General features: G+C 35.3%; 1 protein-coding gene across 2 annotated transcripts in view; it reads right to left on the reverse strand.

Moving 5' to 3' along the window:
- gprs (speckle type BTB/POZ protein) overlaps window positions 1-9,220 on the reverse strand; it is a 206,798-nt gene extending 197,578 nt beyond the window's left edge. For both annotated transcript variants that reach the window (XM_069822467.1, XM_069822459.1), the window contains exon 1: window positions 8,806-9,220. The gene's annotated coding sequence lies outside the window, so the exon portion shown is untranslated. The remainder of the gene's footprint in view (window positions 1-8,805) is intronic.
- Between the last annotated feature and the right edge of the window lie 11,699 nt (window positions 9,221-20,919).

A 20,919-nucleotide genomic window follows, 5' to 3' on the forward strand; every position in this document is an offset into this window, starting at 1 on the left:
TTTGCCCTTTTCTGCTTATGTACGGACTTTTTTTTTTACAGTGTACTCATAGTCTATATTCAAGAACCTACTGCAGAGTGCTTACGCAATTCGATTTGAATCAGCCTTGACTCTTGATCACGTGTGTTATGTGCTACTCCCCATTCAACGCAACAGAACAAATACTGCAGCCGCAGTGTCCGCAGTCTGCATATTGTATCACACAAGTGAAGACGTAAAAATTCCGGAAGAAAAACAAAGTAGAGAACGTTTTTTGCGCACAGTTAGCGACTGAGTTTGATGAGAATCCATTATCCACAGATGAAATTATATTACAGTCTGATGGATAATAGTAATTCATTATTATGAAGCTATTATGATAGTATGAGAAATTTCTTGCTGGTTATATTATGATTAAATGATGGGAGTTTCCATATATGATGCCGCACTTCGATTATTGTGACGTTTTGTTAAGTGATCTAAGTTCTGAACTGTCAGTCAAGTTACAGCGAGCTTAGAATATGTGCGTCAGATACGTGTGCAACATCCGACGATATGACCACATATCACCGTCCTTCGCAAGTCTTTCGTGGCTCCGACTTAAAGAACGCAGAACTTTACATTCTTTGTCTTTACTCTTTCGAATTCTGCACACCTTAACACTAAATTACCTTTCGTCTCGTTTCTCTTAGCTATACTCTAACCACGACGTAAATACCAGATCACTTATCTGTGGCACGCTAAGTATACCTCTTCATAGAATATCTTGTTATTCATAATCTTTTACAGTATCCACCTCGCGTCAATGGAATTCCTTGTCACAAAGTATTAGGGGCTGCAAGACAATAAACACCTTTAAGAACAGCTTAAAAGATAACCTTATTAGCATTTCACTCCAATCATATTGATTTAAACTATCACTGACTACATTGTTACTTCTTTCTTTTAGACATCATCCTGATTGTGCTGTACTTTCAAAATTGTCTCATAATAATCTCTTTTTATTATCTAATATTATTTGAAATATATTAACAACATTCTATGTATTTTAGCTTAATTCTGCTACACAGTTTATTTCAGTGTTTAATTAATAGTTCATAGTATTTTGTTGTTTAATTCGTAAATAACTCTTGTATACATGTAACTCTAATCTAAATCAAATTGTTGAATTCTTTGTAAGTTCATGCATATGTATATACTCTTTTTGCTGGTTGAGTGGAAGAGAAGGCCTTACGGCCTTAACTCTGCCAGCTAAAATAAATCATTATTATTATTATTATTATTATTATTATTATTATTATTATTATTATTATTATTATATGACAATCCACAATGCATAATCTGAAAGAACAAATAAAAATAGCACATGACTAAATAGCTACTACAAATCAACAGCGCGCAGAATGTGTTCTTTGGTATGCTAAATTTGAGAGTACTAAAGGAGTTCAAAGGGAATTTCGACGTGAGTATGGTGTGCGTAATGTACCTATATCATCATCATCATCATCATTGGCATTACGGCCCTTATAGTTTAGCCTTAGCCTCCCTCAGAACATCCGACCAATCACTCCTGTCTAATGCTCGTGTTCTCCATCTTCTAATTCCAACTTTTGTTAGGTCAGCCTGAACCTCATCCAGCCATCTCAATTTAGGTCGTCCGACTTTCCTTCTTCCTACCGGTAATGCATCTAGTAGAGCTTTGGATGTGCGATTGTTCTCCATCCTGGCTACGTGAATGTACCTATATACGATTCCATAATATTGTGGTATCGAACATTTGTAGAAACAGATTCTGTGTTTAAAAAAACATGCAGGAGGTTGCAGGCGAAACCCAGTACGAGAAGCAGCTATCTCTTGACTTGGCCCCCAAACTCCCCAGATCTAAACCCTTCTGACTTCTTCGTGTTGGGTTTTGTTAAAGACATTGTCTATTCACAGAAACCCAGGAACATTGATGATCTGAGAGTAAAAATTACTCAAGTTTTTCAACAAATCATCCCTCTTATGTTACAACGGGCATGGGATGAATTTCATCACCGTTATGAGTTATGCAGGGTGCGCAATGGGGGTCATGAGTTCTGAGGAATCTCTCATTTTTCAGTGTTGTATGCACAAAGTTTCAACAAAGAGTTCAGTAGTAAATGTTTTACGGTGTTTTATTTCATTCATACCCAAACGGATCACTCTGTATTATTTTGTTAGAATTTTACTATTACGATCATGGTCATCTTTTGTTAATTTTAATGTCATATTTTCAGAAATTTAAGGTCATTTTACAGGTCATTTTTCTGTCATTTTTAGATCATCAACTTCCGAGCCCTAATTATTATTCACACTACGCGAATTACAGAGAAAATTCAAAGGATTTTATGCTGTTTTCAAGTAGTATCGTTTTCAGCTGAAAACTAAGTCCGACTGAATTCGATTCCAGGAATAAATCCAAGAATTACTTCCCGAAGGGTCAGAGTAAAATACCAAACTTTTGGAAAGAAGCATAAAAATTCTCAAATTTTAAGAAAGAGGACAAAACTAGTTGCAATAATTATCGGGACATAAATCTGCTTAATACTTCTTACAAAATAAAAAAAAAATTAGTCCAACAGACGCTGGCGAACACACGATACCAGTGTCGAAACGGTGCCGTCCGTCATGCAAGGTATATTATCTTTTTAACAGTTTTAACACTTTTCAAGTCGACTTGGTTGGCGAGTTGGTATAGCGCTGGTCTTCTATGCCCAAGGTTGCGGGTTCTATCCCGGGCCAGGTCGATGGCATTTAAGTGTGCTTAAATGCGACAGGCTCATGTCAGTAGATTTACTGGCATGTAAAAGAACTCCTGCGGGACAAAATTCCGGCACATCCGGCGACGCTGATATAACCTCTGCAGTTGCGAGCGTCGTTAAATAAAACATAACATTTAACACTTCTCAAGTTTCAAGTTTTTTTAAGATTTTATATTTTGTAACAAGTGTTAAAGTGAACATCAAAAGAAATGAAACGAAAATTATTGCAAGGTGACTGGGTGTCATATCTGAAGCATTATTCGAACTGCAGTCGTGGAAGGGGGTAGCAAACTGTGTTTCCGGTTCTCAACCGTTAATCGAAAGGTATAGCCAAGTTAATATTAGAAATGTTAGTAAAAATAAAATAATGTCCCTGTATAACAACGTAACTATATGTATTAAATATTCCAATGGGAGAAAGTAACTTATAGATCAAGAAATTTTCCAGGGTTTCCCCACTGTCTCCGGCCCTTTTTAAAATTTATATTGACGCAGCTATCAGCCAGTAAGAAAGACGGCTAAGCAGACATTTTAAATTAGCCCAAATTATTTTAAACACAATTCTATTAATATATGGCGAATCCTGTCCTCATCTCGCCAAACACCATCCCATCAACGCTAAATAAGCTAGTAGTTTATACAGCGTCGTTAAATAATCAAGTTAAAAAAAACTAAACAAAACCAGAAAGGAAACCGAAATGCATGAAAAATTGAACCGTTTAGATACACCTTTACTCCAGGCTACATCACGTCCCATGCAAGTTATGTTTTAATGCAATTCGTGCAACTGTACTCAGTAGTTGAGTGATGCATTATTTATTATGTAGTAGTAGAGTAGTGGAGTAGAAGTACAGACTATTCGTTATCTAATGAAACCTATTTGCGCTTAAGGGGAAGAAGAAAGTGGGCTGAGAAGCTTCCCTCTCTCGCTATTGTTTCACTTGCAGCTAGTTAGCACACTTATTCCAACCATAAGGTTTTTACTCTGAGCTACGACGCACGCATTCGTTTGGTTCTACGAGATAACCCGAATGACCTGTACGGACTTTCATTCATCCAACAAGAGCACCAGCCACATGCGTAGTTCGGTCGACTGAGGTGCTTGCCTGCCGATCCGAAGTTGCGCTAGGACGTGGGTTCGATTCCCGCTTGGGTTGATTAACTTACGTGGTTGACTTTTTTCCCAGAGGTATTCCCCAACCTTAAGGCGAAAGTCATAATATATGGTGAATCCTCGGCCTCATTTCGCCAAATACCATCTCGCTATCGCCAATCTCATCGATGCTAAATGTACTAGTTGATACAACGTCGTCAAATAACCAACTAAAAATGCAATAACACCAACAGTTGGTAGTATGTATGGGAAGAGTGGTGAGTGCTTTCACCGAATTCGTCGTTTTTGAGTAGGTGGCCAATGATGGGTTTCATGCAGAATGTAAACAAATTTGTCCCTAAATAAGAAGACTCTTGGAAGAATTTGCAGACCATTTAACGCTACTATTCATCATTAATTCATTATGTTCAATCGTCGGAGCAACAAACTTCACGTTACATGTGTCCAGTCAATCTAATTTCAATTCGAACATGGAGTAGTGTCTTGATAAAGAGCGTTAGAATCCTGAATTTACTTCTGATTTATATTCGACTATACTGGCAATACAGAGCTTGGTCTGGGTTTCTATTTTCAGAATATTCAGTGCAATATGTGTTTACTTGTGTGCATAATTTTCATACGATACTGGCAGTATTGTGTCCCGCGCCGTGGCGTCATGGTTTAAGGCATCCTGCCTAGGACTCGCGTTACGGAATGCGCGCTGGTTCGAGTCCTCATGGGGGAAGAACTTTTCTCATGAAATTTCGGCCAGTGTACGGGACCGGTGCCCACCCAGCATCGTTATGCACTTGGGGAGCTACGATAGGTAGCGAAAATCCGGTTTCGAAAACCAACTATAACGGCTGGGGAGGATCATCGTGCTAACCACACGATACCTCCATTTTGGTTGGATGATCGTCCACCTCTGTTTCAGCTTGTGGACGTGAGGCCAGCAGCCGGGTCGGTCTTTGCCCTTCGTTGGCTGTAGCGCCACGGATTTTACTGAATGTATTGTAATGTACTATTCTTCCATCTGCAGAATTTAACAAAAATGTAGGCCTATGTCAAAAACTTTAGGAAAACATCCCTCACATGTAGAGGATGAAAATATGTTACAACAGAGGTCGTCAGCACAGAACACGCTGGGGCTAGCTAGCGTCTCTTACCCGCTGAAAACGCAGTGCACTATAGTGCTCTCGTAGCTGCTAGCGGGTATGCTATCTCTCCTTTTTGCACGACCGTGCACACTGGACGGCACCGCGTACCCGTTGCACATTTCAGCGAGTGCTGACGACCACTGTGTTACAATAACGTGGAGTGCTATCATAGCTACCGTGTAACAATCACTCCCTCTGCGGTGACTGAGTGATCAGACTTCAGCCTCTCACGCAGGCGGTTCGGGTTCGAATCTCGGTCAGGCCTGAGAGGTTTCATTGAAAGATCTATTGTGATACTTGTGGCAGACAAGGACGTAGTTGGGTATTTCTCTCGTTTCCCCATATTAGACATCTACATAATTCCGTGAACATTTCTCCATTTCGTCATCACTCCATAGCATTTCCCGAACGACGGCTGGCGACGAAAGGAACGGACTGGCCTACAGACGAGTGAGGTTGTCTGCTCGAAACCTTGGTACGCAGCGAAACTGAAGGCTGGTCCACAATATACCGGGAACGAAAACAGGAAGCAAAGAATGTGAATATGTTTTATTCACAATAAACCGAGAACGGAAACTGCTATGCATACCGATATGTAAAGTCGAGGTTACGCATTCTGATGTTATTTGTGTCCTGTATACATGACCAATGGCATTCTCTCATGAGTACAAGCCAGCCAACATAAACACAGGTTAACCAACTTTGAAATATAAGGCACGGAATATTTAAGAATTCAATTTGCGTGGTAATCTGGTCACATATACATGTAACACATGTTGAAAGTGATTCTACTGAATTCCTGGGTTGGATACAAGCAATGAATGAAGAAGAAATTATGTCACGGCCTCCTTGCTACAAAATATACGACGACCAAATAGCTTTTTGATTACAAAATGAATCTAGCAGACTGTGATCGGAAACCAGAACGGCAAAGTTAAAACTTGGCCAACTCTTAAGGCTGGTTCACAATAAACCGGAAACGAGAATCTGAACGAAAACGAAAACGGTAAAATTGTTAAAATGTGTACATTTAAATGTGAGCATTCACAATTAATGAAAAGCTTGCCGGAGTCCGGGATCGGGAACGGAGAGTTGGCCAAGTTTCAACTTTGGCGTTCACGTTTCCGATCACAGCCCACTAGATTCATTCTATTGCCATCTAAAAGCTATTTTGTCGTCCTATATATTTTGTAGTAAGAAGACCGTGACATAACCTATGCATTATTTTGTTCTGTGCTGTGCATTATGGAGCAAGTTTTATTTGATGAGATTCTAATATTGAGTGTTGAGGAAAATCATCACGTTTACGATAAGAGGCGCGCCTCGTATAAAGATGAGAAAGTGAAGGAGAATACGTGGCTTTCAATTGCTGCATCTTTGAACACGATCGGAAGCGAATCATTTTATTATTTTATTGGTTGTATTACACACTACATACTCATGCTTCAATTCAATAACTACCGTTGTGTTCATTTTTGTTCTATTACAAATGTTTCTTCTCTAATTATTTTACGTCATGGTAGACTTAAAATAGGTTGTGATAATAAAGATGCATGGGCATATTTATAGTACCGTACCTAATGCAATGTTTCAGTTGAAATTTCGAAGTTGGTTAACCTGTGTTTATGTTGGCTGCCTTGTACTCATGAGAGAACGCCATTGGTCAATTATACACAAATAACATCAGAATGCGTAATATCAACTTTACATATCGTTATTGACATATATATCGATATGCATAGTCGTCTACGTTCTCGGTTTATTGTGAATCAAAAATTTTCATATTCACGTCCTCTGCTTCTCGTTTTCATTCTGGTTCTCGTTCCCGGTTTATTGTGAACCAGCCTTTACGTCCCCGTCTCCGAGCTCCGGCAAGCTTCTCACATGCTCACATTTCAATACATTTATTTTAACAATTTTTCCGTTCTCGTTGTCGTTTCCGTTTCCGGTTTATTGTGGACCAGCCTTGACTGTAGTCAGCTTGTGCGGGTTTGAGAATGCACTTCGAAAGGTAGCAGTGTGGGTCGCATTCCATTCCAACAACAACTTCACACGAGAATAGTCTCATTACATGCAGATGTTCTTGTTTATCTTTAGGAAGAATTTAATAACAAATAGGGCGGGGATGATGTACTGTACATTCTGTTCCTGTGTGTATATTATCACAGTTCTGTTGTTCACTGTAGTATTATGTACACGATGGCTGTGATGGCATTCCACACAAAAACAAAACAGTTTGCGCATCATACAAATTAAGCTGAGTTTAGGAAAAGACTACCAAGGAAATTAAACTGTTCCGAACCCATGTTCATGTAATACACTTTCATCCGCTACATGTAAGGAATGTTGTCCTGAAGTTTTAACATACATTTTTGTTACACTCTGTATATACCGTGCACGTGCATGATTCTGAAACTGAACGAATACTGAATCCAATACAATTCTGAGTAATTAGAAGAGTAATACGAGCGTAACATTTAACGTAAACCATCGCTGTCTGGAATCGAACTCGGATCCACTGGATTTATGGCTAGAAAAGTCACCGATTGAGTCATAATGAATGAAAATCTTAGACCTATAACTTTGCTTATTAAATACCATGCACCAAAAATATAATTGTTAGTGTTTAATTAAAAACCAAACATTTATTACATATTCCAATCAAAATAAATAGTACTTCTAGGAAGTCAATCTCGGTAGGTTACGAAAGATTTGCTAATTCTTCTAATCAATATTGCTTTCTTGAAGTGTGTGTTAATTGTTTTGTATCATCATCCTGTTGTAAAATCCATTACAAATATTTGCTACTCAATACACAAATAGCAGGTCGCTCGTCGTTTGGTTAACATGGCGAAAGACCACAGCTTTAAAGAACACAAAACAAACAAGGCACGACAAGACACCTCTCCCCGCAAATTTCAGAGCAACACAAATCACTTCTCTGTCGGTAGGCTATTTGAATGAAAGGGTGTTGAATTTTCAATCAGAAAAGCTAAAAATTAAGAAATAAATAATTAATGGGCCTAGATCTAAATGAGTATTGTTATTGGTAATGAAGTTTATGAAAGATTTTGTTTCCACATGAATATTGCACTCGATAGTATTAACAATTTCTTTAAGAAAAATTATATACATCAAAGAGTGTTACGAAGGATTTTTGAGAGAGTGAAAATTCTTGAAATTACAAACATATTTATAGTTAATTGTATTTAATATATTATTTTATATAGCAAACAGTCCCTAGCTTGGATAATACGACTATCATTTACTTTCAACATTTTTTAAACCGTAATTTAGCAACGAAATTTTCATTAATAGTAACGTGTACATGAAAAAGTTTTTTAAAAACATTTTATTAACAACAAAATACGTTATGATGATATTTCGTCGGATTAAACCATAGTTCATATGTATTAAAGTTGAACAACTGGACGTAAATTCATATAATATATACAATCACGTCTTAAAAGGCTTAATTTAACAGTTTTGTACACACACAAAGTATTGTAACAATTACTCAATCTTAAAAAAAATAAAAAGAGATCACAGTATAATATACCCTGTCATCAACTAGAAGATAAATTAAATCCGAACCCAGTGACCTGAATATTATCTCCATTTGTCGGGCACGGTCAATAGTGACATCTGTATTTCATATTTTTAGCGATACAACAGTTTTGCATGAACGTGTAGTTCTATTTTCAAAAAAAGGGAACAGTGAAAACATATCACATGCTCACAGATATGCCCGACCCCCCTCTAATACATAAACACACACTGCCAGTCCACTTACCTGTTGCACACAGCTATGCCTTCCTGAGTTTAGAACCGTATTGATTGCTTTCTCTTCTTATAAAAGACACGAATACTGTCTCTCTAGTCCACCCACAAGCGCGAAATAATATCACGTTCTTCTATCTAAGCAAGTGTAGTTAGTTTCTCTCTGAAATTGCTGACGGGTTCTGTGCCGTTGTGTATGAAAACACTGTTCTAGCCTTCTTGAGACAGGTTAGAAGTTCACAGTGTAGTTCGATGTGGTGCGCGTTCTCTGGGATGCATGCTGAGGTAGCGCGGTGTGTCTACATAGGCTCCAGCAGGTGTATCTTCTGTCTTCTCTACTGATTGACTGGTGAAAGGGTCACCAGCGCCGTTCCCTGGGAAACCAAACGACCCAGTCCGCGACCCGGGCGAAACAAACTCACCCCCCATGTTACTCGCCTGCTTCTGCGCTCTGTCAAACAGCTTACGAATGTAAAGACAAACCAGTGACTCCGACAGAGTGAGAGCTTGATTTTACTAGACTCTCTTCAGAGTTTAAAACTGTAGAATTTCAAAACACGAAGTAATGTAGTCTACACGGTTTATTTACGTACGGTATATATAATACTATACTATACAAAGTGTGGCTATTATTAACGCCTTTACGTCAATTCATAAGCATTTAAAGAACAGCCAAAATAAATTAATGGAAATATGAGTGTCACAAAGATGCACGTACTTTCTCATACTTTTTTTTACGAGTTCTGTAATACTAGTAACTAGAGTTGTAAAGCTGCGGTAGACTATGAAATAGCAGTGTAAAATACGGTAGTTTTCCTAGTAAGATTCATAGAATACAATGCAACCTTAGATACACCACGGCTCTGCTAGTTGCATAAACCACAGGGATGTTATCTATCAATGTTATTAAAAATGATTTATATACTACGCAGATTCTATAATATATGACTTTGTGGTCTAGCGATCTGCATTTGTGACTACAAATCATGATATTCCGGATTCGATTCTCGTCCTGAGCATGGAAATTTGTCCTTAACGACACTATTTAATATAGTAGAACTCCAATTATCCGGACTAATAGAGGTAATATGATCCGGATTAGCAGGAATCCGGATAATTGGGTCGGAAATGAAAAGAGTCAAGAAACGACCGTAGTAAGCTACTGCATGTATTAAAAGTGCAAAATGACTATAGGTCTACAGTTTATAATGAACAAAATTACACATATTCAAGCAAAATAATATTTTAAATGGATTAAAATTATGAGAACTCTTCATATTCCATACAGAATAGAACTTTACTTGTGTATGGTAGTACAATATACTAAATAAAAAACCTAAACATATGCAACTTTCTTTGAATAAACAATTTCAAACTGTCCTGAAACGTAATCCGGATAATTGAAGATCCAGATATTTGGAATTCGGATAATTGAAGTTCTACTTTCACTCGTAAAATCTATATCTAGAAGCTAAAGGATTTTTCTAAGCAGGAGCACCTCTGTGTTCAAGTGAAAGTTCTCAGAATGATTCATAGGTCTAAAATGTGTGAACTGTACGAAACAAAAACAATAAACAAGAAGGAAACCAAATGCAAATACTGATATCGATTACCGTAGTGCTGTGGTAATTGAACACTTACAAGTTATTACTTCAAAAATGTAAGTACATCAACTGGGCTAGATATTCAAAATTATAATAAAGTTAATTTGAATATTAAATCAAATTAAATAGCTGAGATTGAAATTTAAATAAACCCGACTTAAATAATGAAATTTGTCCAATCAAACACTTCGTGACTACGCAAAGCATAATTTCTAATAATTTAAATATTTAACGCTGATATCTCACTTCTAACTAGATTAATAATTATATGAAATTGAAGATTGATTCATGTAATTTAAGCTATATGGTTTCCCTATAGAAACTTTTAATACACGATCACTAAGGTAACTTCTTGATCTGTACGAGTTCCAGAAACATCGTATTCCAATATATATTTCTAATAAGGAAACATTAATTATTTATAGCAAAATTTCAGGGATTGTTTAATAGAATTAACACAAATTCTAGGTAAATATCTATTTGATATCTTACACATACGCCCAAATTACATTCATACCAATTCCAACACTCATAACTAGAGACCACATTTTGTCCCAGGGCGTGCGAATATAAGGTTAGCTGTTCATAGACTATATTGACGTGACGTCATAGTTCACGCGTGCAACATCTTGTTTGTGCTAAAGTTGACATTCTATTCATGATTCAAAACTAGACCTCATAGACTGTTTACAATGCAGTATAGTGATAAAGACTGATACTACAATGATGTTTCCTACAATTTAATTATCTGTTCATTTATTTCACTGGCAGAGTCAAGATCATAAGGCCTTCTTCTCCACTCAACTAGTATAAAAATGCACGGCAAATATAAATAACAGTGACGCAGAAAACAATAACAGCGACGCAGAAAACAATGGAGCAATGATGATGATGATGATAATAATAATAATAATAATAATAATAATAATAATAATAATAATAATAATAATAATAATAATAATAATACGAGTAATAACAGCAAAATGAAGATGTGTTCAGTTACATGTAATTCGAAGAGTTAAACAATTACAATTTAGTGTTAAATAAGACAATTTTTATCAAAGAAATGATATTTCATAAAAAGGACATTTATTGATATATGAAAAATAAAAATAATATTCCACAAAAGTTATATTTGAAGAAAGATCATATTCTAGAGACGAAAAGCATCCTTTCTGACAATCGGCTTTTGAAAGTAGTCAGTGTCTGAAGCCCCTTTATACACTATTATACACTATTACAAAATAAGTAGACTATAGTCTCATGAAATAAAATACTTTTCATTACAATACACAACACTACATAATAGTGTAAATGATGTTTGATCAATATAGGCCTACATTCTTTATCATAATGTAAATAGTAAAAATAGCGTATTCTAGTGTACATAGTTTAAATAATATAAATTGTAAATAACTTATTACTGTAATTGTTAAAGTGGTACATGTTTTGTTCTGCCCAACTTGACAAAACAGGATTCGCGTGAGCAGATAGAAGTAGCCTACTTCCCTTCCTGCGTACACGCACTCATCCGTTACAGTAAAAACTCCAGTGATACTTAACCTTGTAGCCTCCTGGGACAAAGTACGATCCCTACTCATAACCAGCTTACAGCCCTTGTCGGGTATCCTACAAACGCTTTTCGTTGGTTGTTATAATTATTATGATTCTGTAACTCTTAATTAAAGAAAAATACTTCGATTCCTATACATGCATTCAAGTTTATTTTCTTACCAATACTACCAATTCTACGACCATTTCTACCGCAGAATATCAGATTTTCGTATTCTACCAAAACTACCGTACGAGTATTCTACAAGTCCGCAAGTCTGCTAGTAGTTTTTAATTCAGTGCTTGATGCGGCTTTAAAAGAGGTGACGGTATGTAACTAAAAAATATGAGTAAATACATGAAGGTTGGTTGGTAGCAATAATTTCAAGAGGATCAATAATTATTTAGAAAGATTAAATTTAAAATGTAATAAGAAATACCATACTGCCTATTTAAAACCCTCAGTTATAAAAACTACAAATAATCTCTTAAACCTTGGTTTTTCTGAACTGAAGCATGCGACTTGCGAGGTGTAAGGCCCGCCTCGCACAAATCCGAACTATACGAGAGAGAGTGATTGGGTTCTATAACTGCGAGATGCGAGGTCTGCGCACCTCGCAGCCATAGAAACCACTCACTATCCCTCGTGTATAGTCTGGATCAGCTTCTTAATACCGTAAGGGTGGAACCTAACCATTTTTCCACCATTACTACATATGCTAGTGGATTATGGCGATTTTCTAATTTTAAAGTTCAATTTTCTTTTGCCAACTTCGTTTCGAATTTCGATTCTGAGAAATACTACAACTGGTAGTGATTTTCTAACTGTCATGTTGGCAGCAGGAACAGCTGTTATCGGCAGTGCAAATTTTGAAAATTCAAATTGTTCCAGATTTCTGAGCCGATTACTGGAAGTTAGTGAAATTCGAACATATTTATTTTTTTTATTATTATTATTTTTTACTATCTGACCTTCCAAGGCTTGCCTATAGACACAGAATAACACACAATTTACAATAATGGTTGTACATGAATGGGGGCATGAAAAAAATATGTAGATAAAAATTTAAGATAAAAATACAGATTTTCAATTACAAATATATAATTAAACAATTATGTGGAGTGTTTGCCATATAGGTGATTTTTTAAGATGGCAAATCCATTAATATCAGCATTATATTAATACATAATAGTTATTTTATATGTTGTGTTGCGTTGTGGTTACAATTCAAGATTATAGTCAGATAAGTGTAAATAAATATAGGCCTCTAACATGCGGTGTGATACATGCACTTGGGTGATCAATAGAAAATGCGGACGAAGACAAGAATAGCAAAATTATCAGAAGTGAGTATTCTTAAGGATACATTTCAAAGTGGCATTCGGTTTTCGGAGTTTGTATTAATCATTTCATGTGATCAAACAGAATACATTTTCAGGTTAGGTCTCGTGAAACATAAACTGCTTATTTAACTCACACATGTAACGTCAATTAAACAGTGTTCATGGGTTAGATAATAAACATACTATATATATTGTATGTTTATTATAAACTGCTTAATCAAAGCAATGAATTTCATGTTGTCAGACAAAATACATTTTAATATTAGATCATATTAATCTACTAATTTCCAACATAATGTGCGAAAGATCCAGGAGGAAAATATAGGCCTATTCTTTCACAAATAATGAACCATTTATGAAAAATACCTCCCAACATAAAGATGTAGTAAATAAATAATAGTTAATAGTATATTATTATTATTATTATTATTATTATTATTATTATTATTATTATTATTAATTGATGAACTAGTGGACTTACTCGTGTTAAATATGTAATATTCGTCCGGCTTACAGCTGTTTCAGTGCATCACGCACCATCATCGTTATTATTATTATTATTATTATTATTATTATTATTATTATTATTATTATTATTATTGTAGGCCTACATGGCATTGTGCTTTACCCTTCTTGGTGATATCTGGTATTAGTTGGCAACATTGATGAGACGGCCAAATTAGCCTTTTAGGAACTACTCTTACGTGATCCTCACTACAATCCGGATTTGTGTGAGGCGGGCCTCGCACCCCGCAAGTCCCAAGCGTCGGTTCAGAAAACCAAGGCTTTAGCATGTAACATAATTAAAAAAATACCTTCAGATAAAGTTATTCATATCTGGTTACATTCATTTAAAGGGTAAGATAGTTAACGTTGTAATCGAAACTCACAACAGGAGCCACAGCTCCCCACACTTCCTTTCTTTCACGTGTTAAACATATTTTGTAGTCTAAACAGATACTCTTCTCACACGTGTCTCGCACCAATCTAAACTAGGCTCAGGTTTTCGGAGAATAAAACTGTTTTTACATTTGACGCATCAATTATACAAATAAAGTTACCTTCCGTTATATAAATCGTGTCAAACCAGAATTATTAGAAGCTGTTGGTCCTTCATATGAAACATTTATAACAATTTTATTAAAACTATGTAAAGGAGTTTTCATCGTATTCACAATATTCAATTAAATGTAAAATAAATAAAATAAACTGTTTGAGATGGCTGCTAGCCTTATATGAAGGTATATTTAATTAACATATTATCAGTCTTATTAAAGCTTATGCTTTATATTTATATTATTACAGACATGGAATATATGAGTATTATTCTGGTATTAATTCTTCAATTAAAGAACAAATGAAGAGTTCAGAGCCATAGTGGGCCAAGCACCATTTATTAAAAACGGAGAAAGCAAGGTTTAAAGTTAACTGAATGCCATAGTTTAATGAAGATTGTCATGTCATTTAGTTTCAATGTGCATACTTTATATTACTTGCTATATGTTTTATTAAATTATGGTAATGACTTAATTTTAGCCCTTATTTTCTTCGTTTTTAATATATGGCGCTTGGCCCACTATGGCTATGAACCCTTCAAATAATTATGCTACCTTTGCACGGTTAAAACACCGCGCCCTTCAAAAATTAATTAGTATGCCATATTGACTCGTTTCCCGGGTTTCGTAAGCGTATTTTGCTCATACCGACCCACTTAAGGCACTGGTTTAATAGCGATTAGCTCTGATGTTGACTATAGAAAATATGTGTGCACTGATATTCAAAGATATCTGACCTACGATTTTATGATCATATATCAGATATCTTTGACGCGAACTTTATAACCTCGGAATAAGTCAGAACCAGGGCTAGGAAGTTGGTACCGAAACTATTAAGTTGTGTGAGCTTGGACTATATATCCATCGATTGAAGAGTAGTAACGCAGCTCTAAACGTCAAACAAACCAGCATTAAAAAAACATGTAGATAGATAGATAGATAGATAGATAGATAGATAGATAGATAGATAGATAGATAGATAGATAGATAGATAGATAGATAGATAGATAGATAGATAGATAGATAGATAGATAGATAGATAGATAGATAGATAGATAGATAGATAGATAGACAGATAGACAGACAGACAGACAGACAGACAGACAGACAGACAGACAGACAGACAGACAGACAGACAGATAGATAGATAGATAGATAGATAGGCAGGCAGGCAGGCAGGCAGGCAGGCAGGCAGGCAGACACAGACAGACAGACAGACAGACAGACAGACAGACAGACAGACAGACAGACAGACAGACAGACAGATAGATAGATAGATAGATAGATAGATAGATAGATAGATAGATAGATAGATAGATAGATAGATAGATAGATAGATAGATAGATAGATAGATAGATAGATAGATAGATAGATAGATAGATAGATAGATAGATAGATAGATAGATAGATAGATAGATAGATAGATAGATAGATAGATAAGTGCATTTATTGATGCATAATAAATTATACAAACTCATGTACACAACATCCTTCGCACGAGCTCATACGGCCATTCGTGCTGTAACTATGCACAGTTTGAATCTTCAAAACGAAAATAATGCCTACTAATAATAAAATAGTGAAACAATAGTTATTATTATTACTACCGTTATCATTGATTACCACTATTATAACTAATCTAACTTTATACCAAATTCCACAAAAATAATACAAATAAAATAAAAGGGAGATATGAAAGACAGACTCACACACACACACACACACACACACACACACACACACACACACACACACACACACACACACACATATATATATATATATATATATATATATATATATATACAGTATAAACAATTCAATTTCTTGTTGAAGCTGCACCAAATAATCCAAATAATAAATATAAAGGTAATACAGTATATAAATAAAAACATACACACGCAATAAAATACAAAAGACACAGCATAAAAAAAAGAAAAAAAAACATTATCTCCTAATTCTATCATTCGCTCAATGTTAATATTACTCATTGCAACACTAATAAATCTTTCCCTTATCCATCGGCTCCCTCCCCCTCGGCCAATTCCACCCTCAACTGTCGAACTTTTGCCAAAAATTTTCCCACACTGTCATAGGATTTAACATTATTTACAGTAGGGTGGTAAACATACTTGAATTTGTCCCCATGGTCCATGGCCATAGAACAATAAACAAAACAAGCAAATAATAATATATAAAGACATTAATTATCAATTAGAACCTTAGTAATTTTCAATCTAAAATAATTTTCGCATACGTATAAAAGTTACAAATGAAATACATATTGATATGTCTCTAGACCTTTTACATACATAATAATGTACATTTTCATTTATAAAAAAATACTCCTATGTTCAGAAAAACTTTTCGTATGTGAAAAATATTCGTTCTACGTCACAAGATGTGACTGAAATATGATACAGTATTTCTTACTGTATCATCGAGTGAACAATAGCTTTGTGAATCTAATAGTGCATCTCGTATGTAGAACATTATATTAAATCCATAGTTCTTTTCAAGGCACTTTTCAGATTTGCTTTAATGACTATTGGGTCTTATGCAGATTGGTATATATAGGCTACTTGAACAACACTATTCTACCATATATCTCACAGTTTCAATCATTTCCACATTTTATTGAAAAGTATGCATTGTGGAAATTTAATCTATATAACGATATAGCAGAAAGATTGCTACAGGTAATTCAGTTCTTTGAAGGGATATTGCAGCATACCAACATTGTACATTTATTTATCGAAAAAAGAATTATATGTACTTGACTTAGCTGTTGAAGACTGTTCCTCTTCATTGCTTATTTCCTAAGTAGAAAGGCGTTCCGCGTGTTTTTTCATAGGACAGTGTCCCTGAACTACACAGGCTACTATTAGTTACATAGATTAAATTTCCACAATACATAATTTTCAATAAAATCTTTCTCCATTTGTTACTGTGGATATCAGACAATTCTTGAAGTATTGCAACTTCTTGTGATTTGATTATTTAACTTCTGTCACGCTGAAAGTCGCTCATTATACTGCACAACTCCACTGCAAACGTTAATACGTAATGAAATTGCTTCTCTACTGTCCATATTATTGTAACGTAGTAATAAGTCGTCCACCCATAGTTGCGGATATACTGTGAGTTGTTTATGTGAACAGAGTGCAGCATGCTAGTGCACTAGATCTATACGCTTGCTGCACTTAACCTGAAAACAATGTTTTGGTACACTGGCGTTCAAATATATCTGATCTACGATTTTATGATCGTGTAAACGAACTTTCCATGTAGATTAAGCATAAATTATTCTCATAATTGAGAATGTCATCAGTTTCCAGCTAAAGCCAGTGTTATTTTACAATCGGTAGAGTGATATGAAAAAATGAATTCTATAACGAGGGTATATTTACGTAGCCTACTATTGACAGCATTGACTGTTGTCTTCGCCATCTATTCATAGAATAACTAAAAAAGTCACACTTACACCAACAAATTATCGATCACTATCGATTAGAAGGGTCGGATACCTTTGAACTTCCTAAGTTTGGTCAGAACCAAAGATATAAAAAAAAACTAACAAACTTTGAAATAGTTCTACTAGTTCTCAATAAGTGGTACAATTATTGGGACGATTAAAAAGTTTCGGGGAATATTCTGCAGTGCCTGGGAAAAGTGACATAAGTCAGTTTCCACAAACCTGTTTTGATAATTTAGTGACAATTTATGGAACACCTGCTCCCTTGGAAAAAGAGACATACCGTCGCGCGGGGTGACTTTGTGCCATTCGCGAAAAACGTATGGAAGTATTCTTTAAGACCGTGACAAGGTTTTAAAGTCTACTTCCTTACGTTTTTTTATGAAATGCGCGAATGGCACAAAGTCACCCTCATAGCACAAAGTCACCCCGCGCGATGGTAAGTATTTCTCCCATTACAATAATTCATATAGAAAAAAATCAAATCGACATAAACCAGTGTAAGATGTCAATAAATTATAAAAAAGATTTGTGGAAACTGACTTATGTCACTTTTCCCAGGCACTGCAGAATTATGATGATGTAGATTAAGCATAAATTATTCTCGTAATTGACAATATCAGCGGTTTTCAGCTAAACCCAGTGTTGCTTTACAATTAGCAGAAGGAGATAAAATATTGAAAATTAGAATGAGAGTATATTACTGTATGACTGACAACACTGACTATCAACTTCGCCATCTATTCATAGAAGTAATAACTAAAGAAGCCACACTCACACCAATAAATTATCGATCACTATCGATTAGTAGGGTCAGGTATCTTTGAACGCCAGTATACACACTAGTTCTCGCATGTTCCCTCCTGGTCAATAGCTGAAGTTCATATTTTCCGTGTTTGTTTGTTATTTGTTGTTTATTGCAGTTTGCTACGAGAATTTGTTAAAAGTTTTTTTTAACTATTTAGGCCTACTGTCGCTTTAACTTATAACAAAAGTCATAACGCGACTTTTTTGTATTACAAACTTATTGAATAAAAGTTGTGTTACGGCTTAAAATTCAATTTATATCAGTATTTCACGTAATGGCCTTCTATAAAATTGAGTACCTGGTCTTTCCAGAGGATAAAAGGCGATCGGAACGTGGTGCGACCACACCACCTCATTCTAATGCCGAGTTCAAGAAAGTATGGGACCCCCCCCCCCAAGTGCCTTCATGGCATGTGAGAGGATACTTTTACCTTTGAATTTACTTCATGTATTGCAAAAAATTAAAAATTTGATTTTAACCTCAAAATCGTCGCAACACAGAATTAAATATATTAATATAATCTACAATTTTGTCCATTCACTCTTTTTTCTTTTTCCTGCAATAATATTCCACTTTCAACAACGTGTAAATAGCTGCAACGACTTCCTAAATTATAGACAAAGTATGTAAGAAACCTAATGTTCGTCTATAGGCCATGCATAAGCACGATTATCTAGTTCTGGAAACAGAATTAGCTGATAACGATTGAATTAGCTCCTGAATGCGATCGGATGTGTACACACTACAACAGTGATCACGATTAGGCCGACAATTGCGATCAGGCTGATGAGAGTCTAGTCTGTCATTAGCATAATACTGTAAGTCAGTTCATCATGTTACGAGTACAGATCGGAATCTTGGCCACTACTATCTGAAATTAAGTGAGTACGAAGTTTGTGCAATGAGCCAAATGACATGAAGAAGAGTAGTGGCGCGTTGGTGCTGTTAGATGTAAACAGACGATTCCCGCATCAAGGACAACAAACACACACATAAAAGAATGATTTTAAAAGTAGAGTTGTGTTATCCATTACAAAAGAATAAGCATAGTCTTTGCTGAAAACTTTTAATTTAAAATATTATTTTTCAGGCACTACCCTTAACAATATGTTTAAGCCTATATTACAATAATCTCTTATGTAAAATGTTAACTTAAATGTTACTGTTTCATAGGTACCGCTCTTAATGCAATGTTTCAGCTCATATTAGGATAATCTTTGTTGTAAAATTTTAGCTTAAAACACTGGTACAATTGTAATACAGATACTGTCCTGAATGAAATGTTCCAGCCTAAATTACAATAACTTAATCTTTGCTGTAAAATTTAAAATACCGGTACTACTATAACACAGGTACTGCCTTTGTGTACAAGTCTACTTTCCAACAAACATTTTAAAGTGGTTGTCCCTGGACCAGATGTCCTATTTTAATTATGTAATTAGGGTAAACATTGGTAATTTCGTGATAATTTCATGAAAATTAATTTAAAATGCAAATGTGTAAATATATCCTTATTCCAATTTTTTCATCTAAAAGACGATAATTTGCTGTACAAATCTGGAGACATAAAACATTGGACACGTTCTTGAACAAGTGCCAAAAACCACTTTTACAACTTAAGCTAAAAGGTTGGTTATTTCGTGATAACCTTGGTAATTTCGTGATATTACGTTGATAATTTCGTGAGAGGTAGAAGAATTGTGGAAAAATTCATTAAAGTCAAATGAAATTCTCATTTATTGTTACAAGACTTCAAACATAGTAATTCCGTCTAATATTCATAGTAAGAAAATATAGAAATACATATCAACACATAATAAGAATGAAATCAAAGTAAAACTTGAAATTGAAAAGGGATCTTCTTTGCCCTGAAAGGGTGAACACTTTTATTACGGACTTTACTATAGCCTATATTACTAGGGTAACTCCAAAAGTAATGCATAACATTTGTTTAAAAATTATATTTTTATCCTACAGCTTTGCTATTTTCACAGAATGTAGATGCATCCTTTAGGAACAAAATGTCACTTTTCCACATAATCCCCGTCCCTTTCAATTGCCTTACGTAACCTAGGAACGAGGGCCTGTGGACCAGCACGGTAAAAGTCTGGACCAACACGTCTGAGCCACTCTTTAGCAGTGTGCACAAGGGAGTCATCTTGTAACCTCATTCCGCGAAGGGATCCTTCAGTTTATCAAAGAGATGGTAATCGCACGGTGCCAGTTCAGAACTGTAAGGCGGATGTTTCAGTGTTGTCTATCCGAATTTTCTGATCTGGTCTGTGGTCT

The sequence above is a fragment of the Periplaneta americana genome, chromosome 1 (assembly GCF_040183065.1).
Source record: "Periplaneta americana isolate PAMFEO1 chromosome 1, P.americana_PAMFEO1_priV1, whole genome shotgun sequence".
NCBI classification, from domain to species: domain Eukaryota; kingdom Metazoa; phylum Arthropoda; class Insecta; order Blattodea; family Blattidae; genus Periplaneta; species Periplaneta americana.